Source organism: Ixodes scapularis, unplaced genomic scaffold (assembly GCF_016920785.2).
Source record: "Ixodes scapularis isolate PalLabHiFi unplaced genomic scaffold, ASM1692078v2 PGA_scaffold2__306_contigs__length_199485367, whole genome shotgun sequence".
NCBI classification, from domain to species: Eukaryota; Metazoa; Arthropoda; class Arachnida; order Ixodida; family Ixodidae; genus Ixodes; species Ixodes scapularis.
This window is the reverse complement of record NW_024609857.1, coordinates 145,926,575-145,940,541: the sequence shown is the minus strand read 5'-3', so window position 1 is coordinate 145,940,541 and position 13,967 is coordinate 145,926,575. Positions and strand designations below refer to the sequence as shown.

General features: G+C 44.8%; 1 non-coding gene across 1 annotated transcript; it reads right to left on the bottom strand.

The window, feature by feature from the left end:
- Nucleotides 1-4,257: 4,257 nt before the first annotated feature.
- Nucleotides 4,258-4,339, bottom strand: Trnas-aga. The gene has a single exon. It is a non-coding gene; the product is annotated as a tRNA-Ser (tRNA).
- Nucleotides 4,340-13,967: the final 9,628 nt, after the last annotated feature.

The following is a 13,967-nucleotide window of genomic DNA, read 5'->3' as shown; positions in this document are numbered from 1 at the left end:
TGCGACAGAGTACAGATGAACGGCGGGAGAAGCCTTCACACAAAGAACTGATCTACAGAAAGGCCAGGCCTAACGCGCCGTAATAATTGGCATCTATCAAAAAGAAGCAACCATGCCAGATACCTGAAAGCTTGGGGTGGAGATGATTTTTCGTGCACAGTTTCTATTCAGTTTTATTTATTTTTTTTTTTTTTTTGCGCAAGATCCGAATGCTAACAGTCGCCCGACGGGGGAAGCTTTTTTCTGCGGTTTCGACTGGTGCTAATGCAGAATGGATCAGTAATACCAGCCTAATAGACCACCACAAAATGAATGAGGTTCGTTTGTTACATTTTTGGCGGTAAGTACGTGTTGCACTTCTAAATTGTATTATGTAATCTTTTCACGTGTGTATGAGAAAAAAAATGAAGGTTGCTTCTGAAAAGGTTGTTTTATTTTGAGTGGTGCATATCGGGAATCGCTGCTCTTTTTTAGTGATTGTCCTAATCTTTTGAAGCACAGTTGTGCTTGAAACTCGTCGTCGCAATAACAGTTATAACCACCAAAGTACACTGAGCAAGAAGTGTATTAAAAACGGCCTCCACAAAGCAGTGCGGAGGTCCTATTTGAGATAGACCAACGAATAGACCGCTACGAAGCAAATGGTCGGAGAGATTCCAGCATACGGAACACTTCGGCACGCTTTATGTCTCGTGCCCTGTAATCTTACAGATTTTAGCTGACGTGCAACAGGTTGGATATAAATTATGAAGCAAATCGCGAAACAAATCGTAAAACGCTATTTTTCCTGCCGCTCTGTCCGGCTCTGTTGACCTTTCTTTGCCATGATTCTTTCTTGCGGGAAGACATAATATCCGAGGCCTTTTTGCCTGGTGCTGTTATTATAACTCCGTGGCATACAACCATGTGAAGCCACCGATTGAAAACCATGAGTAAACACACCTGGCTAAAAGTCTCGTGCTAACCCGAAAACTTCCAAACGCCGGGCTTACAATGCGCATCGACGCGGAAGGAAAACTGGGGAGAACTACAGGTACCAGGATGCACCGCGGCAGCGGTGGCGTCGCGCGACTCGAGGTGAGATCGGTCTATTGAAACATGTTTAATTTTGACCGGGATGTTCGCGTTTCGACCACCGGGCGCACGTCGTCCAAACCTGCTTCTCTCGAGAAACGGCCAGCTGATCGCATTGCCACGGCGTGGAGCAAGCGTTTTCGACTGCTGGTTGAAGAAAAAAAAAAACATTTTACGAAACAAAATTTACAGCTGAAAACGGAAGTCCGTCCCGGCCGGGACGGACTTCCGTCGGACCCCAAAGGCTCCCAAGCATTTCTTTCTCTTCTTTATTTTATTTTTTTTTCCTATTGTGGCGCATCTTGCTTCGCACACAACGCAGCAAAGTGTTTACAAACAAGCCCGTGTTTGCCCACACCGGGTGTGGACATTTCACGTGACCAGAAACCAGATTCGCGTGAGGCGAAGCTTCTGCGCATGCGCAGTGCCGACAGCAGCGCCACCTCGGTGGCGTGATGTCAGAGACTTGAGTTGGTCTATGCGGCGTGCAAGTTTTTCCGCCCCTTGCGCACCTTGTGCGTTTGCTTACCTCGAACCGCGCCCACGTGCTTTTGTTTTGTCCCCCGACCTCAACCAAAGACGGAGCGCGCTTATTGGCTGCCTCGTCACCGCGCGTTCCTCGCGCCTTCACTATGTTGCCCCGTGATTGGCGCGCTCCTCCTCGCATTTCGACGCGCCAAAGACACATCTTGGAACACTGGCCAACACCGCTTGGAAGACGAGTCCATGTAGTGCCGACATCTTTGCGTCACCAGCGAAGGCCAACGCTGGAGGACACAGATTGGAAACGAGCGTGCTCCGTCAGGGCTCGTCTTCGAGTCAAGTTTGAGCCGAACGTTGACGCAATCGTCGTGTTCAATCCGTGACCAGCGTGGGCCTTCGCCGATGTCGACATCTCTATCGGCACTTCACGGCTTTGTTACCTGGGAGGTGTTGCACTGGCTCGCCGTATACTCCGTTTCACACTAAGTCCGAGTCAACGTTAATAAAACACTCAGTTTGGAAATTCACCATTGAAACCCGAACCGCTCGCGTCCACCGAGACCAAACTAAATACGATAACAGTGCCGCCCTTTAGCGACGAGTCAAACCATAAAAGGTAATTTTATAACTACTTCGAAATGGCACTGCGAGATGGCCCCACGGGCCCTCCTGCGACTCGACTTGAACCAGCCGTGCAGTTGCCGGAGTGGCCGCTGCGGGAGATATGGCGGGGTTGCGATCGTTATTACTTCAGTCCTCGAGTACGGATAGCAGCCATTTTTTCAAAGCAGGCTCTATGGCAGTTTCCCAACTGAGTTGCTCTAGTAACGTTAGTAGCCAATCAAGCAGCGCCAAAAAGGCCATCGTCACGACACTCGTCTTCTTTGTGCGTTCGCTGTACTATAGACCAATCACGTACTGTGAATGCACCGCGATCCTGCGCTCTCTTGTGCGCGTAATTGGTTTAGCCGGCGATAGCAAATGCATAAAATTACAGGAGGACACTTGGCATTCCTACACGCAGCGCATTCCTACAAACAGCGCGCCACGTCTTCCTTTTGCACACGGCGCTCCGGCGGTGACATCACGCTCCCCCACTGCGCAGGCGCGGCGAACCCTACCTGCTCCACGCCTTCCGTGACGTTGCACCTGGGTTACTGTGCTTTTCTTTGTGTTTTATTTCTGAAGCGCGTCCGCTCTGACCTTGGGCACCCCATCGGCTTGCGTGACGAAGCATCTGCATTGCTGTGCATCTGGCCAGTGGGAATTTAACAGCCGTTTCGCTGCTATAGACGGCTACGGGCAAAACCGGCTTCTCTTCATGGGACAGTTAATGCTTTCGCATTAAAAACGACGAGCGCCGTTAGGACGCCCTTTGGGCGCTGCTTGATGGGCAATTCATCAGATAGTAGCGCATGCTGCGATTCTACTTATGGCAAAGCGAAGTTTGAGGGGACATCAATGTAACGAATTGTGCTGTTGTGCGATTCAAAACCTAAAAATGAAGGCGTGCGTTCGTTTCAGTCAGGGATGGGCAGTGATTCAAATACAGACATTTGAGATAGTAATTTGAGTACTTAGAGTATTTCGGAGTTTGTATTTAATTCCATGCTTTAGAATGTATTTGTGGATTGTATTTAGATGCTGAACATTGGGTATATTAAGTACAAGTATAATAAAATACAATTCTGGGCACTCGTCTTCAGAATGTGAGTCAAATGTCACGACTCAATTGAGAGAATATCCTTGCCAGTATTGGGAAATAACAAAGAACACTGTACTTAAAGTCAGTGTTGGCTAAAGTACATCTAAAGAGTACTTGAACTACAAAGGATATGAGATGTTGTGTACTTCAAGTAAAGTACCACAAATACAATGTATTTTCGAAGTAACATACGGATATTTTTAGCTCAATCTTGCATAATGCCCTTTCATTTTCCCAGAGACCGTACTTGCAGACGTCTATAGTTTCTTCTTTTTTTTTTTTTTTAACTGGCATGTTATGCATTACTTTATGGGTAATCGGGTGTGTCAGTTATTTTCGAAAATGGCAGCGAATATTGGATAAAGTCAAGTTACCAAAGGGTAGATGCTTTACTCTCGCTAACGAATTATTGAATACACTTATTTGTGTCGGTCTTAGTTCGGTGTCGGGAATTGTGTCGGCCATTAGTTCACTCAAAGGAATTGCCAGAAAATGCCAAGACGTCTCGAAAGACGATAGCGTGTTTTCACATAATAATACGCCCTTCTTTTCTTTTTCTTTTTTTTTTTCTTTGTTAGAGGTTAGTGAGCTTTTATACTCGACCTCGGAAGTTGAGTATAGCATGGGCAAAGCCAAGGACGCGATCGAGTGGTCCTTGAAGGAGTTTAATTTCCCCGAGCGCAAAAAGGCACTCCGAGCACTGGCAAGCGGAAGGGAGTGGGCAAATAGTACATGTGGTTGCCGTGCTGTGGAGCCACCTAGGCGTACAAACCTGCCGTGTAGTGAAGCCAACCATCTCTTCCGTGGGAGGTTCAATGATGTCGCCCCAGCAGCACCGACAGCAAGAAATCTAAATGTTTTTGACTGACAGCTCGGAACCAGCTCGCCGTTTTCTAACCGAATATTACTTCTTATTAGGGGCGAAGCTCCTTAGGGTCTAGCCGTCAGTCCGTCCGTCCGTCCGACCGTCCTCACATAAAAAGAGAAAATGTTTGCGCAGTCGACAGGATTCGAACCTGTGCGGGGGGACCCCAATGGATTTCTAGTCCATCGCCTTAACCACTCGGCCACGACTGCGGGACAAGTAGGGGCCTCTGAGATGGGGTAGTAACTCAAGAGCTGGGGTTTCTGTCATGGATGAAATGTTGCATGTAGCCGCTCAATGTCTATACAGGGGAGGGCGCTGCGGTCAAATGCGTATATAATCGCGTTAAACTTAGCATGCATTGGCTCAACGTTTATAGACAAGAGGGCGCTGCGGTCAAATGCTCAAATGCGTATATAACCCCGTTCCATACCACACATTCTCTTTCTGACATACACCGTTCACTTAAGCGGTGGAGATGCGTTCCCACAGCTTCTAGCAGATTCAAGCTGAGACGCTAGAAGAACCACTGGCTCTGCATTTCACCGACCATAAAGCAGTAATAAGGAAGTCGAAACGCAACCCGGAACTCAGCACTACCCATGAGCAATAAAAAAAAAATCAGCACCATCAGCACTACCTATGAAGAATAAAATTAATATCATCAGCACCACCAGAGCTTCGCCCCAATCAACATCAGTCACCACGTGGAGATGCGGTCATTTTTTCCTACCTTTTCACCTGCACACGACCCGGCGCCAACTATTTCTAGGCGCGCGATTCAAGGGGACCGCCAAAGCCCCAAACTGCCGCCAAAGCAGACGCTCAAGCGGCAAAGCGTTCTCCGTGTTCGCGCTGCAAAAGCGAAGCCTGGCCGTGCTTGTTTCGTAGTTTCGTATTTTGTCTCAGCGAAACTCGTATGAATCTGGGCGGTCACATCCAGAACAGTGTTCCACATGTTGTTAAAAAAAAACATATATGATATATCTTCAATAATAATGTAAATACAACATGCTAGAAAAATAGAAAAAACGAACGTCCGCCAGGCGGCGCTACCTAGCCGTACGTGCGTGTTGTGAGGTGAAGCATCGGGCTTGGACACCTTGGGGAGAGAAGCTGACAGGCATAGTGTAACTTATATAGGAGGCACTGGCCCAAATCAACGCGCTCGTAGCCTCGTACCCGTGCCTTTCCCAGCTAGCAACAAGACAAAAATTTTGGGGATGTACTTTTAAAAGGATACTTCAACGAAATTTGAAATATATCCGTCGTGTTCAGAAATAGGTTGAATATCATCCACAATATCCGTAAATGAAATCGCACGTTTGTATTTTGAGCCTGGTGGCTGTATTTTTTTATATAAACAATCCACTCTAGCAAGCGCTCGGAGAAGGCCCAGCTTAGAGCACGTGACATCCGACGCAATCGTGACGTAGGTCGTCTCGGGACGAGCAAAGCTACGGCGAGGCTGACGTCCAGGGAATGGCCTAGTCGTTCCAGCCACCGAAGCGGCTGCTTTTGAACGAATTTTGAGTGACGGGTTAATTTTTTATAATCTTGTAGGGGGACAATAGCTACTTCTGGAACGCACAAAAGGGATTCTCGGGAAGACGAGAGTTCCTCCTTCACCTCTTCTCTCGTCGTGGGCGGAGGCGAGACACTCACCGTCACTAGCTGTCAAGGTTCATAGACGGACATTACAAACGAGGCGTGAGCGACATCCACCAGGTGCTCTGTGCTAATCGTTTAATTCGTTTTAAAATTCATTTTCGTGACTTTTTAACAAGATATTGGTGTGTTCGATGTGATACTGCTCTTTTGAACTCATATAGACCATAAAATAAGCGCCGAAATTTCGTTGTAGTATCCCTTTAAAGGGATTGTCCGGTCAAAACCGGAAGTACTTAAGTTTTTGCGCTCGTTACGTCGAGGGAGCCTTCATGTAGACAATCGTCATTTTTATTTTGATATATGATCTCCCCTATTAACGAAAACTTTCATGAGCGGATGTACAAAACTGCACCCCGAATTTCGCCAGTGTCAGTGGCTGACATCCGTAGCTGCTACGTGACGTCACAAAATGCAAAGGTTCGTCAGATGGTCGCGATAACAAGCGGCGTTCGATGAATGTCTTGTATTTTGTTTCGAATTATAGCCTCCTAGGCTGTACCCAGGGATGGGCGGTATTTCAAATACAAGTATTTGAAATACATATTTCAAATACTTTGTGTATTTTGCATTTGTATTTAATTATAAATTGGGTAATGTATTTGGCGTGTGTATTTAAATACTAAAACGTGGGTATTTCAAATACAATTGTAATTAAATACAATTTTGTGGGTGAAAATACATCCCTCAAATTTATTGTCACGACTCATTTTGCTCATCCTAAGACGTGTACAAAGCTGTTCTTTCTTCATCTCAACGCCAACAGCAACAACAAACCAAGAAACTCTTCATCTCTTCATACACCAGTCCTGCGGCAGTTCGCGTAGAGCGCCTATTTTCCCTTGGCAGCCTTATTCTGTACCCCAACAGGCGTCGTCTTAGCGACACGTTGTTTGAAAAGCTTCTGCTGCTGAAGTCGTACTAGTCGAAACTTCACAGATTAGCACGCACCAAAATTACACTGTACTGAGAATGTCTCCTCTTTAATGTTGCACTTGCCTCTATTACGTTAAATAAATGTTATTGCCAAAGTTACAATTCTTGTTTTTACGCATGTGGTTGTAAGATATTCACGACTCCAGCGACCTATAGGGGGCGCCACCTCCAAACAAACATGACGGCTGAGTCCAGGTCGCGTCGGCTCGGCCGGGCCGCCTGAACAAGTGGCGCGTTCAATTTAACCGATTTTCTTTCGTTTAATGCCCAATTTTATAGGTATTTGAACTGAGACGGTTAAGTGTAGCCGGTGCACATAAACTTGGAAAGCATAGTTTTGTTTTCCCGGTGCTTTTTGTTCTTTTCCTGTCCAACTTTTGTTTCGGAGATTTCGTTCAAAACCGAAACTTTGGGCTCCGGAGAGACGGTAATATACGAATCAGTTTTGATCAGCTAAGAAAAGTGGCGATGACTACAGAATTGTTCCACCGAGAGTAATTTTCAGCTAACTCGCATGCCTCGACGATGCGACTTATCTGTCAGCGAAATCGAGCTTTTGTGCGTATCCGCATTTAAAAAACAGCTCCAGTCGTCTGCTCGGTCAACAACACAAGCTGCAGGAAAATTACGAAAATCAAGCAAGCGCTTCTTAAGCCAAGGACCATGTTAACTCGCCGGCGCCCCACTCAGCAGCTGATACTCATATTTCAATTGAGGTTTTAGTAGCAATCGAGAAGGTCATTTTGACGAGCGGGTTATGTATGATATTACGTACTATGTCCCACTGTAGCGATATTAGTACATTCTTCGGGTTGAAATATGAGCTTAGTTGACTAGCTATTAGGTGAAATGCTCAATAAAAGTATATTTGACAGACAGAGAGATACTACTTAAACTTAGCCAAATGATTCTAGCCGGCAGCACGGAGACAAACTGAAGAGAGTCTTCATCGGACATTCCTCTCTGCATTGAACTTTGCTTCGAATCCTGAACGTAGAAAATGAGTATTTTTTGTGGCCGGTCAACCTGAGCAATGTAGACGTATATTGCTGCTGGCTTTGACGGGGGTATAATATAAATATTGGAGGTGCGATAGATCAAAATGCCGTGACAGCTTCTAACGTTGCGATACTCGTCCCCTACCTTTTCAAAACAAATAATTTCCCTCATTCATCATATGCAGCGAGCAGGTTTTCCGGAATCAAGTAATTGCAAAAACAGTCCAACTCCTTCAGTGTGGTCCAGGCTTTTTCGGCGAAAAGCAGCCAAGATGAATAGCCTACGCACCGACCGGCGTGGGTGGCTCAAATTTGAAGCTAACCGAACGCAACCAAACTCAAGAAAAGCAGCTATCGACCCTTCCCATTCACTTGACTGCAACATTGGTGTTCCCTCTAGTGAAATGCCTCGTCTGTCGTCCTCAGTCCACTGTTCTACATCCTTATATAAAAAAAACGCTTATCAGTTACCGAGCAGTCGTCACTTTGAATGTGATTCGAGACAGACAAGAAATCAAAACGTTTTTCCGCGATTCCTCCCCTTCCAAGAAATCGAAAGCACGCGACCGTGTGTTGTGGAGTGAACGGGCTTTCAAACACGTGATGGAAGGAAACAATCTACTGAGGCTTCACCACACTAATGAACGCTCAGGCAAACTTAAGAAATTTTCGACCCTTCGTCAAATTACATTGTTCGCCACCACGCCGACAACACGTGTCCGCGAAAGCCACCAGAGACGCGGAGGGGCGCGGAGCGACCTGGTCCGGCTGGTTCCCGGTTTTCCCGCTTGGTGGCGTCCGTTTCGCTGGAGTCGCGAATAGTCTCCATCCTTTATTCGGCCATGGTTTTTTTTTTTTTTTATTTTTCTCCTCCGGCTTTATTTTAAAGGCACTGTCCAGAGCAGGAAGAAAACAACGTTCTGCACCGAATGCAGTGTCTCTCAATCAAGCATAAGCGTTTAGCGACTTTGTGATTACGGTGCTAGTCCGGGGCAAGAATAGTGACGAAATCGACATTCACAGGCAGACTGGCTAAATAAGTGCCTGTGACAACTTGTGATGCTTTCCAGCCCGATTTCCATCCATATTTTTGCCTGGAACACTCTAAATACTCGGGTCGTCCAGACTTTCGTAACTGGTGCGAAATACAACAATAAAAAATTCTCTAGCTAGTGCTGCGCGTCTTGGTGGTCTCGGTTCTTTGTTGGTCTATACCAAAATGTAATCGACAAAAAAAGCTGCTTGAAGCTCTGTATTTTTTCACCTATTACGTCCAATCTGATTACATTTTTTTTGTTATTATATTTCTATTACGTTACTAGAGCCTCGCACACTAACTCCCGAGTGTGCGATGCAAAATTAAAATGAGATACCCAGAAACCCGTTGCAGGTGCCCTTAAGTCGCTGACGCAGATTTTGAGGAATGTATTTGGAAAAGTATTTGGAGGAGATCAAATACATTTGTTTGTATTTGTATCTTGTATTTAAATGCTTTTTTGGAAATGTAATTAAATTTGTAATTAAATACATTTTTGACGAAGTATTTTGTATTTGTATTTCGATACATATTTGCATGTATTTTGCCCATCCCTGGCTGTACCCTACTGAAATGCGGTTCTTTTAATGCAGTTCCCAAGCGTGTGCAAAGAGATTAACGCCTTTTAGCAGGATATTACCCGAAAACAGCCAAAAGCTTTGAACAAAATTATGGCGCATCGCGCAAACACAACTGCGACGGCCACCAATCGAACTAGGAGCGCTTGCAAAGCAAAGGAATCAGATTTTGCCTCTGAAGCAGCACCTAGATATAAGAAGCGGCATCTGGGTACACATATCGAATCGGCGGATCCCCTGGATCGGTGATGAGGCTGCCGGTCGTTCCCTCGGAGGCGATGTCCGCGGGTCGAAGGCGAACGGCGAATCGTTCAAATGCATGTCGTCACTCGGACGAGCTTGGCGAATCGTAGCCACGCTCTATTTCCACACGCGGGTCAAACAGAACTGGCTGTCCGCGTGCTAAATACAACGTTTGGCATCGTTTCCAGATGGCCTAGCTGTTGGTTTCGGTTTCGCTGCATAATCGAACCGATTGATCCGATTCGGGCGAGGAGTGGGTGAGCGTAGTTGAATATCGTTGGCACAGCATCACACCTCAGCTTACGAGCCTTCTGTCCTCTTAGAGCTCAGCTCGTAGCTCTCTTCTGTGAGGTGATTGCTGCATAAGCGGGATCTGGATCTTGACGGGAACTCAGTCCCTACGCACGGCGACGATCCATTTTTCTCGTCTTTGCACGTCTCGCGGAAAAGTGTGAAACGTCACGTCTTGGCTCGCATGTGCTGCCCGGTGGTTGTGGCACCCAACCGCGCAACAAAAATCTCACCCATCCACGAAACAAGTCGAGTGCAACAATAAAAACGAAGCACGCTGCGTCGTTCATAGCAGGCAAATGACGAGATATGAATGCTCGCTTTGCGTTCTGTGACGTCAGAGCTTCAATGTTGCCAAAGAAAGCAGCGTTTACGCTAGGATTCGATTGGAGCAGTATAAAGTCAGTTCATGCAGAGGGGCATATAAAATTCAGATATTGCACGTACGATGCCTCTCGAGGCAATTCGCGTCTCCAGCTCGTTGCTCGCCCTCCCGCGGCGGAAACGGGAAGCGCTCTAGTGAGGGTCCCCCGATTCTCCGGTTCAGCGGGCACGGCGGAACTGCGCGCGATCGTGGCTCGTGAAATGTCATTTCCGAACGCAAACAACCCTCTTCACCGTCCCAACGTAGTGCTGCAGCCGGTATGAGATTGTACCTTGCTAGAGAATTGTGTAAAGAAGCAAACGAAAGTGCTGTGAGTTTGTGTTAGAGTTGCGTGCCCCATCTTGTGCGTGCGCCTTACCGCCATGCGCCAATCCAAGACCGCAATTTTGGGCTCCGCGCACGCGCTAAGGAAAAAACATAGCGCGTTCGTTCATTCGTATACGCAATACTATAACCCACAACAGTTTCACTGGCTTCCAACGCCAATGCAACGTGCTGCAGTGAGCAGACGTGCAAGCAGTTAGGCGTTTCTACGAACTGGAAAGGCTGAGTTTGGCAGAACGACGGCGCGTAAAAATGAAAGCAACTAAATGTAACTTAAAAAAAGACATCTTTTTAAGTTTTTTTTTGTTTTTTTTTTTCTTGGGGGGGGGGGGGTGGGGGGGGCATTTGGTTTGGAAGAATTTTGGCGGCGACTTGTAAATCTTGCCGATTGTCAAAAGTCACGGCTTTGATAGCAAAATATGCTTCACCCATAATTAATGTAATTTTACATAGATTTCTCACATTAGCGAGAACATTTTGATTGATTTTAGAATATTTTTATTTCATAACTTGGCAATTAAGAATGCTGCATTTGGCACCAGTGGTGATAATTAGCAAAATTGATTGTCATATTTGTTCCCACGTTTGAAATTAGATCATAAGCAACAAATTATATTAGTTTGAAAAATTATGTATTAAATATCTGAATTTTAATATTATTATTAATAATACATATCACGGCAATGTATGCCCCAATTAACGCCGCGATCACAAAAATATGCCATTTAACTGTAAAATAGTCTGTCCAGAAAGGCATCATTTTTTTTTTTTTTTAGCATACGAAAAACTTTGACATCGTTATCAAGATAGACAAACAGTCAAACACTGGATGCAATATAAAGTCGTATGCGTCACGCGCTGTTCTAAAACACACATACACTTCAGCTCGGATTCCGTCTTTGGGTTGTTGTAGTGAGAACAGCGTTTATTAATTTATACGTTCTTGGACATATAAAAATTGGATTTATTCTGTTATTCTTCTGCTAGGACAATTAATCATCTAAATACCCAAAACCCAGTAAAAGTCCCGCAGTTTATTAGTCCACATGACGATTATCTGAGCGAGAAAAGGCAGCGAGAACAAACAAATATCAGCACTGATTTTTTCAACGACTGCAATATTCTATGTTACCTCTAAGCTGTATGAAAATTAAGTCTTTAAAGGGACACTGAAAATTCCAAAATATTTTGAAGTACCTGAATCGAACATGTATATCACAAAATAAAGTTTCCGCGAAAAACTTCTTTCACTAAATAACTACGATGTGAGACACATCTTGAGAAAGAATGCCAAATCAAGACCTATATCCAGAAATTAAATCCAAAATACGGGTTAGTTTCGGTTTCGCTCCATAAATAAAACGTGCCTCCTGCAGTAAGTATTACGCCAAACACTGTTTTTGTTTCCAGGATAAAGAGGTGACCTGAGCGTATAGCAACCTAGCTTCCTCGTATTACCAGAAGTAATTTATGTCACTCAGTGAAGCCAGCACACTAGACAGGCTCAACAGCGGTAACCGCGGCACACATCACCGACCCTCACTATAACCGCCATTTTGGAAAACGAGTAGCGCCACCTATAGTTAGTTAAAGTCGCGAATAACAATGACATTCAATTATTTTCTCGAATACAAAATTTGACCGGAAAATCTCTTTAAGTCGAAAGTTGTACGTTCCTCGGAAAGTACGAGTAAAGTGCAGGTGCATACTCGGAAAATGTGCTTCAGTTAAAGTGCAAGCTTTCCAAACCTACTTAAACAAGAACTTTAAGTGCAATGTACTTAGAGTACTTCCTGAAACTTATTAATGTGCTATTTCAAGGAGGTATAGAATAGTTGTACTTTACTTGAGGTACATTCACTGAGTTGCCCTTGTACAGGTTGTCACAAAAGAAAATTTACGCGGACTTTTTAACCGCAAAAATGAACTAGGCATCGCCGAACGCTCATTCTCCGCCCAGAGGTAGAGCTAGAGGTCACAACCAGATGCCAAAGTTTCAGCCCGATCCGATAACTTAATCAAAAGTTATAAGTAATTTTCTGAAATTTTCAATGGGAAAATGGAGCCCATTTTTGCCCGTTTTCGGTTTCTGGTGCCATAGAGCCCCATGTGTTCGAAAACTCCGTCGGCCGCCATTTTCCCATTGAAATTTTCAGAAAATCACTTATAACTTTTGATTAAGTTATCGGATCGGGCTGAAACTTTGGCATCTGGTTGTGACCTCTAGCTCTACCTTTGGCCGGAGAGTGAGCGTTCGGCGATGCCTAGTTTATTTTTGCGGTAAAAAAAACCGTGTAAATTTTCTTTTGTGACACCCTGTACTTTACTTGAAGTATTTTTTTCTGGTACTTTCCGAGGAAGGTACAACTCCCAACTTCGAAGTACGATCCACATATTTGGTCTTGTTAAATTTGTATGACTAAACGATGTTTTGTCAACTCTGAAGTTACTTCACTTTGCCCAATATTCGCCGCTATTTCTGAAAAAAAAAAACTCATGCACCCCCGATTATCCATGTTGCAATGCACAAAATTTGAAAAAAAAAGTACGGGGGAATAAAGGCCATCATGATAGATTGTGCGTATTAAAAAGTTATTGTACTTTACTTAGAAAGTACGTTGTATTAACGATTCATAGTATTTTACTTCAAGTACATTGCATCTGGTGTACTTACTACTTTACTTGAAGCATTTACTTTGTACTCTACTTGAAGTACTTTTTAGATGTACTATACCCAACATTGGGACCTTGCTGAGAGTCATCTTCACCTCCCTTTCTCTCCCCCTCCATATCTCTTTTAAATCTTCATGGGAAACCAGTCCGGCAACCCCACCAGAACGATATTTCCTTTATTCCTCATGACGCCTCCCAAATACGCACATAAACGCCAAAACAAAAGAGAAAGAGAAGAACAAGGTATAGACCTTTTCACCTAAGTAGTTGCGTGACAAAAGAAAAAAAACGAATATATTTTTTGGTTAATATCGGTTGATAGCGGTTACCGGGAAATGATTTACGTTACGGTTTTCATAAATTTCAAAAAACGCTTTCGTTCCGGCTGGAAAAAGTTCGTTCCTAAACGGTTTTCGGTTTCGGTTACGGTTACGGTTTGAGTCCCTGAGAGGAACTATACAAAGGGAAATATACGTTAGGGCGGTGAGGTGGGAAAATATAGCGTGTGGTGCTGTCAACGGAAGTCGAAATAAAAAGAAAAAAGACTGAGGGAGAGCCAAAGAGGTGGCTCCTCCTGGATTCCCCTTATTCCGCAGTCCCCATAAGATAGGCAGCTTTCTCATCTAAATCTTTAGAGTTTATCGCTGCCATATCACAGTAGCGCCGACGATATGTCTGGAAGCAGGTCCAACCCGTTAGATCGAGCTC